General features: G+C 30.9%; 1 long non-coding RNA gene and 1 pseudogene across 1 annotated transcript; both read right to left on the bottom strand.

Annotated features, from left to right (window-relative positions):
• Window positions 1-420: 420 nt before the first annotated feature.
• On the bottom strand, window positions 421-1,369 carry LOC140179868 (uncharacterized). Its single transcript, XR_011873700.1, has 3 exons — window positions 1,284-1,369; window positions 623-720; window positions 421-490 (listed from the first exon to the last, which is right to left on the bottom strand). It is a non-coding gene; the product is annotated as an uncharacterized lncRNA (long non-coding RNA).
• A 6,080-nt stretch (window positions 1,370-7,449) lies between these two features.
• Window positions 7,450-10,628, bottom strand: LOC112757749 (probable magnesium transporter NIPA7; annotated as a pseudogene).
• Window positions 10,629-14,037: the final 3,409 nt, after the last annotated feature.

Here is a 14,037-nt window from a genome sequence, read left to right on the forward strand (position 1 = left end):
ACTTGTTCTTTTAACTCTAGTGAAAGCTAAGTAACACTGATAATTTATTCATTAGAAAAAGTTAAGCTTTTCATGTCATCTCATTTCACTCAAGAGAACTATAATTAGTTATATCTAAACACAGTTCAACAGAAGGCACTAAAGAGAGCAGAACTGCAATGAAGTATCGATTTGGAGCACTATGTTTGCATAGTGCAGAGCAAGGCCTGCAGGGCCCAATCTTTGGTGATTGTTCTTGTGTCCAACTAATGGTCTATGGCCATCTGCAGGTATCCATGGATAAACAAAAAGGAACTAACTTTTATCACTAATGTCAACCAAGTTAATCACGTAGATAATAGAAAAGTATTAACATTAGGTGCTAGAAAATCATAATAAAATGAATCAAACAAGATCTAATAGCCTTTAGCGGGTACATACCTACAGCGCCAAAGACATCGGTTATCTCCGAATTCAAAAATTGCACCATGTCTACAAGCATCTCCATAATCTGCAATACATTAGACTATGAATTATATACAACTTATCTCAATTCTCTAGTTATGCAAAAAATGAATGTATAAATAGAAGTTCTCTTTACTATCTCTGAAATTATAAGTGGATCAAATACAATAAAAATTACCTCCTCCAAACTTCTAGACCAAAATGACCTTTTCTTTATATGCTTAATTTGCTTCTTTTGAGTTTTAATTTCTGCCTTCAAGAATGCAAGGGTATCACCTACACAAAAATATTGAAGGTCAAGTCTACATCTGTAAGAAAGAAATACCACTAGATATATAACATGTTGCAAGGTGAAACTTGTGGATCAAGTTGACCATTTCTTCAAAAGTGTGCAATATATTATAAGGTTTAGGGCTTCAAACACATTCCCAACAAGAATATATAGTTTTGGCTCCATGAAAGTTTGAGAAATAATTAGAGGAAACCCAAAGTAGGTGATTTGGCAACTATAAATTTTTTATGAGACCCAAAGGCAGATGAAAAAGGAGTGTAACAAAAGAGGGTACATTTGAAGCAAAACATATAGATTTCTATTTCAAATTTCCACTTTAGAGTCCTGCATATATCTTTCTCACTGTCTTAGATCCAATTATTTGATCAATAATTCAGTGTTGAATAAGTCTTGTCATCAAGTTGTGTGCATTGCAAAAATAAGGGTCTGATTTGTATTTGATCAAGACTCCTCCAAGATCTTTGGATTTTAGGTTAAAAATTTTTTGTCAAACTTTTCAGATAAAGTTTTGCATATTATTCAAAGGGTAATAATACTCCATGGTTACCTTTTTGATCTTCGTCTGTACATTTATGCTGATAATCTTGTTCAAATCTATTCAAAGCATGTAATTCATGGTATAATTCCTGTGGCCAAAAGCATAACCCGATTTCTCTTAGGATTGAATACCCAATAATAAAATACCAGAAAGAAATTTCCTATAAAATTTGGTAATCATTTATTATATCAAGCTATCTCTTTGGCAGGTTGTTTCTCCAAGGCTACGAAGAATTAGGAAAACAATGGTCAAGAATTTCAAGTGAATATGTTAAAACAAGAACTTACGCACAAGTTGTTAGTCACTCTCAAAAATTTTTTGAACGCCAGGAGAAAAGAGCTAGAGGAGAAAAACTAAAAGGAAAGAGTATGCTTGACATGACTGATTATCGTACGTGGTTTTTTCACTATTCTAAAAATTATTTAATTTGTTACTTTAAGCTCTTTGAATTATTTAATCATGGTAGTTATTCTATTTTAATTAATGTTTTATGTAGGAACTATAACATAATATGTGTGTTTTATTGGACCAAAGAGAATTTACAAAAAGAGGAGGAGACTATTCAAGCAAGAAAAATATATAAATAATAGACTGAATATTTATTTTAGTAGTATATTTAGTTTGGTTTAATTATTACCTTAGTTTTTTTTTTTCTAAAGTGTGAATTATGCCAATTTGACATTATTAGAGGGTAGCATATGGCTTAGTTTGATCAATGGTATAGGAATATAGGTATGTATAGAACAATGGCGTAAGTATTGGACTATTTGATCCCCTAGCTCTCTTGCTCTGATGGCAATGCCGAAAGAGTGGTGGGCTAGGTCTTATCTAAGGTCTCAATGGCTTTGCCGAATGGACTTTAGGTGGGAATAAGGTATCTTTTTAAATAATTATTAGTTTAAAATATATTAATTTAAGTGAGAACTCTTTGAAAGTTTTTTATAATAGAATATAGAATATTTATATATAATTTTTATCAAAAATATTTTATACATACTAAAAATTAGTCATTAAATTAATCATCATATATTATATATAAATACATATATTGTCTAATTTAATTTTGCATTTCTTGCCTCAACCTAAGTCCCTGCCTCTGCCTAAGTCCCTACCTCTGCCTGTAAGTCTTCTTTGCTTTCAACGCATAGGCTTCTTCCTTTGGCTTTCATCTCTTTCGGGTTCGTAGAGTTGCTGCCATTAACTTCACTTCATCACGCCAAGAAAGAAGAAGCTCGACATCCTATTAGAATACTTTCTTTATTTAGTTAAAATTTTCCAAATTTACATTATACAAAAATTAAAAGATTCTAAAATAAAATTTTGAAGATGAAATCTTTCTGGATTTTATCCATAATTTAATGTAATCAAAACCACTTTAATCTAAAAAATGAAGCTTATATTAAATGTGAAGAAAAAAAATCTTCCAACGGAATGTAATCCTTGTGGAAGTTCCCTTAATTTAATTTAAACTAAACAACTCTAATCTATGGTGAAGTTTCAATAAATGTGTTATTAGGATTAAACCAAACGAAAGAAACTCTCCAAGAAACCAAGAAGAAGAAGAACCAAGAGGCTGACCAAGAAACTAAGAAGAAGGGAGACCTACAGAACGCAGGAATGATGGAATGTAATCCTTGTGGAAGTTCCCTTAATTTAATTTAAACTAACCAACTCTAGTCTATAGTGAAGTTTCAATAAATGTGTTATTAGGATTCAACCAAATTAAAGAAACTCTCCAAGAAACAAAGAAGAAGAAGAACCAAGAAGCTGACTAAGAAACTAAGAAGAAGGGAGACCTACAGAACGCAGGAATGATTGCAGAGGAAATATTTGATGCAGCAATAACTGAAGAGGAGCTAGATGCTCTTTTAACCATGGATACCAAGGAGATAATGGAAGACCTGTTTCCCTTGGACTTGGACGATAATCAACTGCATTCTTGGGATGACACTCTTTCAAAGATGGATATGGAGGATAACCCAGAAAAGATGAAAGAGGAACTGGATGCTCTTTTCATGATGGATACGAACCGAGAGGAGACAGAAGCAACCAAGCATTCTCAGCCTCAGCCTCAGCCTCAGCTCCAGCATTCAACGAACATGGAAGAGTAATGTGCTATTGACTTCCATGTTCATCAACCACCTCAGCTGGAATGTCCACTTCAGCCTTGCTCCCAGCCTCTGCCTCTGCCTCTGCCTCAGTTAGAATCTCCACTTCAGCCTTGCTCCCAGTCTCTGCCTCTGCCTCTGGCTCAGCTAGAATCCCAGCTTCAGTCTCAGCATCAATCCAAGTCGCCGACAGATATAAGAAAGATGACAGATCAGTTTTTTAATGACACTTGGGGTTATCAACCACCGTTAGAGATGATTGTCGCAGTGGGTGGTCATCAACCACTTCAATCTCAACCGCAACCTCAGGTCTGGACTTGGGAGGAGAACAAAGCCTTTGAGTCGGTTATGGCCAATTGTTTCCATGATGCTATAAACAATCGCTGGGAAACCGTGGCTGCTCAACTCCCTGGAAAGACTCCGGCACAGCTGCAAGAGCGATTCTTGAAAGTGATGACCGACGTTAATGCCATCAAACACGGTTATCCTGAAAACATGATCATCATGATACCTGTGCCTGCTACCCCATTGGAACACAGCCCTCTCTCCATTCCCATGGTCAATGCAACACCACCACCACCACCACCACCACCACCGCCTCATTGGATTCATCATCAACATCACAGATGGCTCCTCTAAATATTTTCATTCCCTTTTTATTTCTTTATTTATTTTTTGCCCATACAGATATTTGGATACTTTGTTTTTCTGAGATGTAAATACATCTTGGTAATATTATCATGGTAGGATGGAGGCAATGGCGCCTACGGCATACATGGCAGTGCCAATGGATATTACCTTACCGTCATCAGCCATGTCAGGGGCAAGAAGAGAACAAAACCAACATGCCAACAGCAACATAATCCAACACGAACCTTTACCTATGGCTTCTAGTGACAACAATAAACGGCGACAAACAGTTCATTGGACTTTACAAGAGCACAAGTACGGATTAATTATATGTTTGTTGTTTAAATCTGCTATATTATCAAATATTGTAATTAGTATTGCGACTGATTTTATGACTAAATGCCTAGCTTATTAAAGTTAGGCCGGGCCTATTATTTTGAACTTGAGTCGAGCCCTTGATTATCAATTTTTAGCTTCGACTAAGCTCAGCCAACAATATGCTCCAAACAAAGTCATAAGAACTCAACGAGTGCAATCAAGAGATGAACATATAGTCAATGCTTTGTGAACCAGAGAATTTCAATGATAGCATAGACTAACTTGTTCTTTTAACTCTAGTGAAAGCTAAGTAACACTGATAATTTATTCATTAGAAAAAGTTAAGCTTTTCATGTCATCCCATTTCACTCAAGAGAACTATAATTAGTTATATCTAAACACAGTTCAACAGAAGGCACTAAAGAGAGCAGAACTGCAATGAAGTATCGATTTGGAGCACTATGTTTACATAGTGCAAAGCAAGGCCTACAGGGCCCAATCTTTGGTGATTGTTCTTGTGTCCAACTAATGGTCTATGGCCATCTGCAGGTATCCATGGATAAACAAAAAGGAACTAACTTTTATCAATAATGTCAACCAAGTTAATCATGTAGATAATAGAAAAGTATTAACATTAGGTGCTAGAAAATCATAATAAAGTGAATCAAACAAGATCTAATAGCCTTTAGCGGGTACATACCTACAGCGCCAAAGACATCGTTTATCTCCGAATTCAAAAATTGCACCATGTCTACAAGCATCTCCATAATCTGCAATACATTAGACTATGAATTATATACAACTTATCTCAATTCTCTAGTTATGCAGAAAATGAATGTATAAATAGAAGTTCTCTTTACTATCTCTGAAATTATAAGTGGATCAAATACAATAAAAATTACCTCCTCCAAACTTCTAGACCAAAGTGACCTTTTCTTTATATGCTTAATTTGCTTCTTTTGAGTTTTAACTTATGCCTTCAAGAATGCAAGGGTATCACCTACACAAAAATATTGAAGATCAAATCTACATCTGTAAGGAAGAAATACCACTAGATATATAATATGTTGCAAGGTAAAACTTGTGGATCAAGTTGACTATTTCTTCAAAAGTGTGCAATATATTATAAGGTTTAGGGCTTCAAACACATTCCCAACAAGAATATATAGTTTTGTCTCCATGAAAGTTTGAGAAATAATCAGAAGAAACCCAAAGTAGGTGATTTGGCAACTATGAATTTTTTATGAGACCCAAAGGCAGATGGAAAAGGAGTGTAACAAAAGAGGGTACATTTGAAGCATAACATATAGATTTCTATTTCAAATTTCCACTTTAGAGTCCTGCATATATCTTTCTCACTGTCTTAGATCCAATTAATTGATCAATAATTCAGTGTTGAATAAGTCTTGTCATCAAGTTGTGTGCATTGCAAAAATAAGGGTCTGATTTGTATTTGATCAAGACTCCTCCAAGATCTTTCGATTTTAGGTTAAAAATTTTTTGTCAAACTTTTCAGATAAAGTTTTGCATATTATTCAAAGGGTAATAATACTCCATGGTTACCTTTTTGATCTTTGTCTGTACATTTATGTTGATAATCTTGTTCAAATCTATTCAAAGCATGTAATTCATGGTATAATTCCTGTGGCCAAAAGCATAACCCAATTTCTCTTAGGATTGAATACCCAATAATAAAATACCAGAAAGAACTTTCCTATAAAATTTGGTAATCATTCATTATATCAAACTATCTCTTTGGCAGGTTGTTTCTCCAAGGCTACGAAGAATTAGGAAAATAATGGTCAAGAATTTCAAGTGAATATGTTAAAACAAGAACTTACGCACAAGTTGTTAGTCACTCTCAAAAATTTTTTGAACGCCAGGAGAAAAGATCTAGAGGAGAAAAACTAAAAAGAAAGAGTATGCTTGACATAACTGATTATCGTACGTGGTTTTTTCTCTATTCTAAAAATTATTTAATTTGTTACTTTAAACTCTTTGAATTATTTAATCATGATAGTTATTCTGTTTTAATTAATGTTTTATGTAGGAACTATAACATAATATGTGTGTTTTATTGGACCAAAGAGAATTTACAAAAAGAGGAGGAGACTATTCAAGCAAGAAAAATATATAAATAATATACTGAATATTTATTTTAGTAGTATATTTAGTTTGGTTTAATTATTACCTTAGTTTTTTTTTCTAAAATGTGAATTATGCCAATTTGACATTATTAGAGGGTAGCATATGGCTTAGTTTGATCAGTGGTATAGGAATATAGATATGTATAGAACAATGGCGTAAGTATTGGACTATTTGATCCCCTAGCTCTCTTGCTCTGATGGCAATGCCGAAAGAGTGGTGGGCTAGGTCTTATCTAAGGTCTCAATGGCTTTGCCGAATGGACTTTAGGTGGGAATAAGGTATCTTTTTAAATAATTATTAGTTTAAAATATATTAATTTAAGTCAGAACTCTTTGAAAATTTTTTATAATAGAATATAGAATATTTATATATAATTTTTATCAAAAATATTATATACATACTAAAAATTAGTCATTAAATTAATCATCATATATTATATATAAATACATATATTGTCTAATTTAATTTTGCTTCTTAAAACATATTAATTATATACTGTTAAATGCTAACTAATAAAGTCAGAACGATAACATTGATAATAGTTACAAGTTAGAGGAGAACGATAACATTAATAAAGTCACTATGATTTGACATTTTTCTTAAATTCTATTCAAATTGATAATGTAAAAATATTAATCAAAGTAGGATAAGTGTAACTCTGGCAACCATTTTTTCCTCAAGTTCAGAATAACGCACTTACTTGTGATATACAATAATAGCTATTATAACTAAAGTAACTTTCATCCAAACCACAATTTTAGAATTCAAACTAAGATTCAAAATGGCATCAATACTAATTAAGATAACATTTCGAAGCATTTTCTATAATTGAATCAATGTTCTTGTATAGATGGCCAAGCAAGTTCATTGACCTATCTCCAAGACATAGCTCAACTCAGATCAAACAATTAAAGGCTGAGTGAGTAGCTTTACTTTCGTTCCGAATCTTGATGGTGTTAAACCATAGATGAATCAAAATTGTAATATATATATATATATTCATAAGTTTCCAATGATAACTAGTTAAATAATTAAAATTACACTAATTAATTTACATGGATTAGCTCCCACGTTCAGAGGAACACCAAAATATGAACACAAAATTAGCTAAGAACTGGGGGGTACAACTTGGGAAAAGAGCATAAGAGGGTAAAAATAATGCAAAATAATAACAATACAACAAAAAATACAAAATAGGAGAAAAACCACCCAAGAATTTTTGGTGATTGTGCGCACGAGCTTTCATTTCACACGCTGCCACAGAAACAAACATCCTCCGAAAAAAGGAAGCACGACTTATCTACCAAAACAATGTGATAGGAGCCTCTTGAAACTTGTTGCAAAACCAGATAGATGGAGTCACAGAGTAACACTACCACATTTATGTAGTTTAATGTAGAATCAACCGAAGAAAAAATGTCATTGGAGTATGGGGGATGTGTCTAACTCAATGGCAGCATTAGGTGATTCTAATTTGCAGTTCTATCACTTAATAATCCAGTATCACGTGAAATGATATTGTCGTACAACCGTAATTAAGTTAAAAGGTGCTGACCCGTCTTCTTCCTTCTGTTTCCAAGACTCACCATTGCCTTGGATATACCATGTTACTTTCGGGACAAATCTGTACAAGAAGGGTAATTAGGCGATGATCATTTCCAGAAACAGCAGAAGTTTCTTAACTGAAACATTAAGAGAAAATAGGAAACAATGAGGCATTACCTGTAGAGACTGGAGGATCTGGCTCTCTTGTACTATGCAATACTACTGTGCCAGATAACACAGTGATGAAACCACATAGCTCTGACGCAATGCTGCTTATACTTTGACCAAAATAATCCTAATAAGAAAAAGATGATAGAAGATTACAACAGATAGTTAAGCAATTGATGTGTCAGATAACTCATTCTTTTAGGGCACACTTTTCGTTTTGTTTTAGTGAATACTAACCTTAAACATGATTGCACTAGCTAATATTGTAAAAGATGTGAACAAGGCATAATAGATTGGAGACACAACTGCAGTGTTAAATGTATCCAACGCCTGCAAATATGAAAGTGTTTGTCACCATATAACTCCACACAAATGATGCAAACAAAAGTTATGGGAAATAAAAAATTCGAATCCAGCCTTCTAGATCATCAATTGTTAGTCTAGGTCAAGCATGACATGGATGTTATTTGGGTTAGAGGGTTACACATTGAGCTTCTAGATTAGCTCTTAGCTTTCAAATCATTTCTTCAATTGGAAAGTGACTTTAGCTAAAATCTTCAATATGAACATGGAACGGAAAGAAATGCAAGAATGATAATCAGTGGTGATCAAAGAAAAATAAACTGGACTTGTAGTCCATAAAACTATAATCACCTCCAACAAAGAGAGGTGTTTCCTCATATTAAGCAAATGACATATAATAGAAAGTCTAAACATGAAAGCATATCATTTCTTACAAAAGGAATACAAACTTATGTGGCTCTAAGTTTTTATTTCGAATGCCAAAAATTATGTTCACATTTTAAAGGAAACAAAACCAATAGTGATACTAAGTCACTAACCATGTTAAGATAATTTAATTGAGTAATGATGCAGGAAATAGCGACCATCAGAAAGATCCATGTCTGATAGTAGACAAGTTGATTTACACCTTCTAATGTAAGTTTTATAGCAATTCCGATTGCTTTAACACTCATGACCTGAAAGAAAGAAAAGAGAAAGGAAAAAATTTATCAGAAGTGTAAAGCAAAACATGACACGAGGTATAGAATTTTGTCAACCATTAAAATGTAAAGTAGATTGGGTTGGAAGAGTCGCTTACAGTCAAGGATCCAATGACAGAGCATATTCCAATATAAACGAGAATACCAGTTTGGCCATAGCGCGGAACACAATACAAGATCAAGAATAATGTTACAGCCATAGCAGAGGCAGTGTACAAGAGGAATGCTGCATGGCAAAACAGAAATCAGCACCACTATAAGGGGCAAAAATGGAGACAACAAAACCAGAGTCTTCATGTCGTAGTGAATATAACAGAGTGAAAGAAACCACAGAACAGATATACGGGCAACACAACTGATTGAACAGCCAATAGCCAAATTTCTTGAACAGAAGTAAGAGACTTCTCTTGAGGCGCATGGAGTACAATAACAGTCGATCCCACAATGCACATAAGACACCCCAGCATGCCCATTCTCTGCAGCTTCTCCTTAAGCATAAAATGTGCTAACACAGCACTACCCCATTTTCACAAACCACAAAAAAGTATTATAATTACATAATCATATATCTAACAACATATTGTAGCAAAAATGGCAGAAATGGTAGAAACATGTAGGATAAAGTCATTTCTCAAAATTTTAAAATGGCAAATTTGTTCCCATCGTCCAAAAAAATGTGCCAGAATATGAATACAAGTATGTGGTATGATACACAAAAACTCAATTTTATGAAAGGAAAATAGGTACAAAGATAAGAAGTTTAAGGTAACAACGGTATTTGATGTAAATACTCATGCAGACATACTTGAGTATAAAAGAATTGGAACATTCAAATCCTCAATAACTCTACTTTATTGATTCCTCATTATTTTAGTTTACCAAATTGGGAGTCTACTCAAATTGAAAAATCGGAACTTTTACCTAACTATAATACTCAAAGCACCAAGAGGAGTAACAAGAACAGCTGGGGCATAGATGTATGCTACGAAATTAGCAATCTCTCCAACAATCACTGTAATCAAACACACTCCAAAATCAGCTAAGAAAACACAAAAAAGGTTGAACTTTGAAATCATAAAGGTTATGGCGCAGTGTAATACTAACTAATAATCATTCCGAGCCACCAGAGAGGCTAAAGCAGATAACCGTAGCCTCCAACACCTGCAAATGGAAATCAACACAATGAAAATGTTAATTAATTAATTAATTGAGTAATTAGAGTGAATTAGAGAAGAAGAAGGGGAAGTAACTGGCACGAGGGCCATTGGCGCGTGCGCGTTGAAGGCCCTTTTTCTTGATGATGAAACTGGAACCGATGAAGGCGCTAGAAACCAACGCCAACACGAACCCAGTCAAATTGCTGGAGTACATCTAAATGGATGAATGTGGAAATTCGATGCTTGCATGTAAAGAAGAAGAAGAAGAAGAAGAAGAAGATGAGATTCATCATTCATACTTTTAATACACTTTATACATTCCGATTTATTGCACTTCCCTCCATTTTCACAAGATCAATAATTTTTTATTTCATAAGGATTTGTAATGCACCTTATTGCTCTCTAAAATGAGAAAAGTTCATAGAAAATTATGGGCTTTTGAAGAAGTCGAAGAATTTCTAATCTTTCACTCAGCAGTGACATAACATGTCCTAATTTTCTTTCTTAAAAGTAGTCAAAGGTTTACTCGATTTCAAGATTCCAGATTCAAATCTTACAATTAGTCACTTATATCTCTATGGTTACCTATCTTGTTAGCATTGTTTCATTATTTTTTTCTTAATCAACTATATATTCTTATTTAAAGTTACCTAAAGAATTTATGTATTGATTATTAATTTATTATTGTTCCAACTTTCAAATGCATATTTTGAAGACATAAAATGACTGTGATTTTTTTTAGTAATTTTAAATTATATATATTTGTTTATATGAGAAAAATCATACTTCCAATTTTTAATATAATAGTATTTTGTATTATTATTAAAGTAATTGCTGGTAGCAAATTGAACAATTACTTTAAATTCATAACCTGTTTGAATTATTATTTTTAACAATAAATTACTAAAAGTAACAACAAATATTATATTCCAACTAGGTCTATTGTCATTTTTTATTGCTCAACAATTATATATGTGTTGTATATATTATTTTGTACATTTAAAAAAATATTATTTATATAATTAATATGTTTATTATTATTTTTGTTCTTTTTGTTATTATTTTTATAAATATTTGTTATATTCTGCTTTGAAAAAAATAAATATTATGTAAGTTACAAATAATATTTATAATTTACACTAAGGAACTACTATTTATCACAAATGTGTCAGGAATGCATGAAATATTCTTAGACATGTTTAAAGTTTTTTTTTTCATTTTTTTTCAATTTTTTTGAAGGATGATTTCCATAAATATATTTTTTTTTTACTTTTTTATATATTATACCTTCTTGTTATAATAACAAATAATACTAATATGTTAAATACATTTATTCATAAGTTATTTTACATAATATTTTGTATATTTTTTATTTTTTAGAAAAATCTCACTTTTTAATTTTTACGAGGTTATTTCAAAATCATATAAATATATTTATCTATGACATAGCATCTATTGATTTTTAGAACAAGAAACGAAGAACGATAAAATAATTTAATATTAATTTTCATAACTAATAAAAAAGTTTTTTTATTAGTAAAAACTTATATATAATTATTTTTATATGAATTGGTAAGTAAAATTTTTTTATATTATAATTATTTAAATTAAATTATTTAATAGTTTTTAATTATTAATTTTACATACAAATAATTGCACGCAAGTCTTTTTTTCTTAATTTTTACGCACGTATAATATAACTAAAGCAAATGCATATTATTTGAGATTAAATAGATATCAAATAATATAAGCTCTATTAACTTGAAATCATAAGATAAGATATAGTTTTACGAGCAAACTAGTTTGTTTAAGGTTTTTTTATTTAAATAAATTAATAGAAGAACCAAATTACTCAATTCTCCTAAATGGATTTTAAAAACATGATTCCCCTAAATCATATAATATATAAATCGTCCTAGACTTTTGTGTTTTAAATAATATTTGAATCATGTTACCTTGAGACGATTTATGTATAAAATACAATGCTCAAAAACACATAAATCGTCTTAGGCCTTTGTGTTTTACAAAATGTATATAAATCGTTCTAGGCCACCATGAGTTACATTTTTTTATCCTAAAACTCATTACCCTAGCACGATTTATGTATTACTATGGTAAGGCACATTAGACTGGGGCGATTTACATTCAAAAACACAAATCTCATGACTATGGAATAATTTATGTGCTAAAAGAGGTTATAAATAAAGGAGAACCATGAATATCGATCCATAGTGAAGTTGAGAGTTTTAGGAAGATGGCTGAGAATGTGTTTTTGTAGTTCATTACCAGAAAAAAATTGATAAAAAAGTAAGGGTGTAAGGTTCAATAGTAAAAAGTAGGTCAAAGTGTTCGTAAATCATTCAACGAATGTAGAGGATTTACGAAATAGTATATTATTAGAAGTAAATAAAATTACAATAAAAAGTAAATAAAATTTATATGAATAAAATTAAATAAAAAAAATTTATACACAACATAAATATAACATAAATATAGTACAATAAAATATACACAAAAAAATAAAAATATCATAAAAATAAGAATTTATATAACAATATTTGTCATATAAATAAAAAAATACAATAAAAATAAATAAAAAATTATATGAACAAAATCAAATAAAATAAAAAAAATCATACAAAATATACATATAAAAAATAGTATAATAAATAATTAAAAAAATAGTATGTACTCTAAAAATATAAGATCAGAATACTAAAAAAATAATATAAAAAATATAAGATCATATTGTACTTTTATGTACATGATAAATATTTTTTATATTATTTTTTAGTGTGCTGATCTTATATTTTAGAGTACATATTACTTCTTAGTTTATATGATTTTTTTTATCATTTACTAAACTATTTTTTATATGTATATTTTTTATGAATTTTATTTTTATTTGATTTTATTCATATGATTTTTATTTATTTTTATTGTATTTTTTATTCATATGACAAATATTGTTGTATAAATTCTTATTTTTATGTTATTTTTATTTTTTTGTTTATATAAATTCTTTTTTATCTTTTATTGTACTATATTTATGTTGTATATAAAATCTTTTATTTTTTTATTTGGTTTTATTCATATGAATTTTATTTATTTTTTATCGTAATTTTATTTACTTCTATAATATACTATTTACGAACACTCTGACCTACTTTTTACTACTGAACGTTACACCTTTACTTTTTCATTAATTTGTATCTGGTAATGAACTACAAAAACACATTCTCAGCCATCTTTCTAAAACTCTCAACTTAACAATGGATCGATATTCATGGTTCTCCTTTATTTATAACCTCTTTTAGCACATAAATTATTCCATAGTCATGAGCTTTGTGTTTTTGAATGTAAATCGTCCCAACCTAATGTGCCTTACCATAATAATACATAAATCGTGCTAGGGTCTTGAGGGATGACTAGTTACACATAAATCGTGCTAGGGCAATGAGATTTAGGATAAAAAAATGTAACTCATGGTGGCCTAGCTAGGACGATTTATATACATTTTATAAAACACAAAGGCCTGGGACGATTTATGTATTTTTGAGCATTGCATTTCATGCATAAATCGTCCCAGAGTAACATGATTCATATATTATTTAAAACACAAAAGTTTAGGACAATTTATATATTATATGATTTAGGAGAATCACGTTTTTTAAATCCATTTAGG

Source organism: Arachis hypogaea, chromosome 16 (assembly GCF_003086295.3).
Source record: "Arachis hypogaea cultivar Tifrunner chromosome 16, arahy.Tifrunner.gnm2.J5K5, whole genome shotgun sequence".
NCBI lineage: Eukaryota > Viridiplantae > Streptophyta > Magnoliopsida > Fabales > Fabaceae > Arachis > Arachis hypogaea.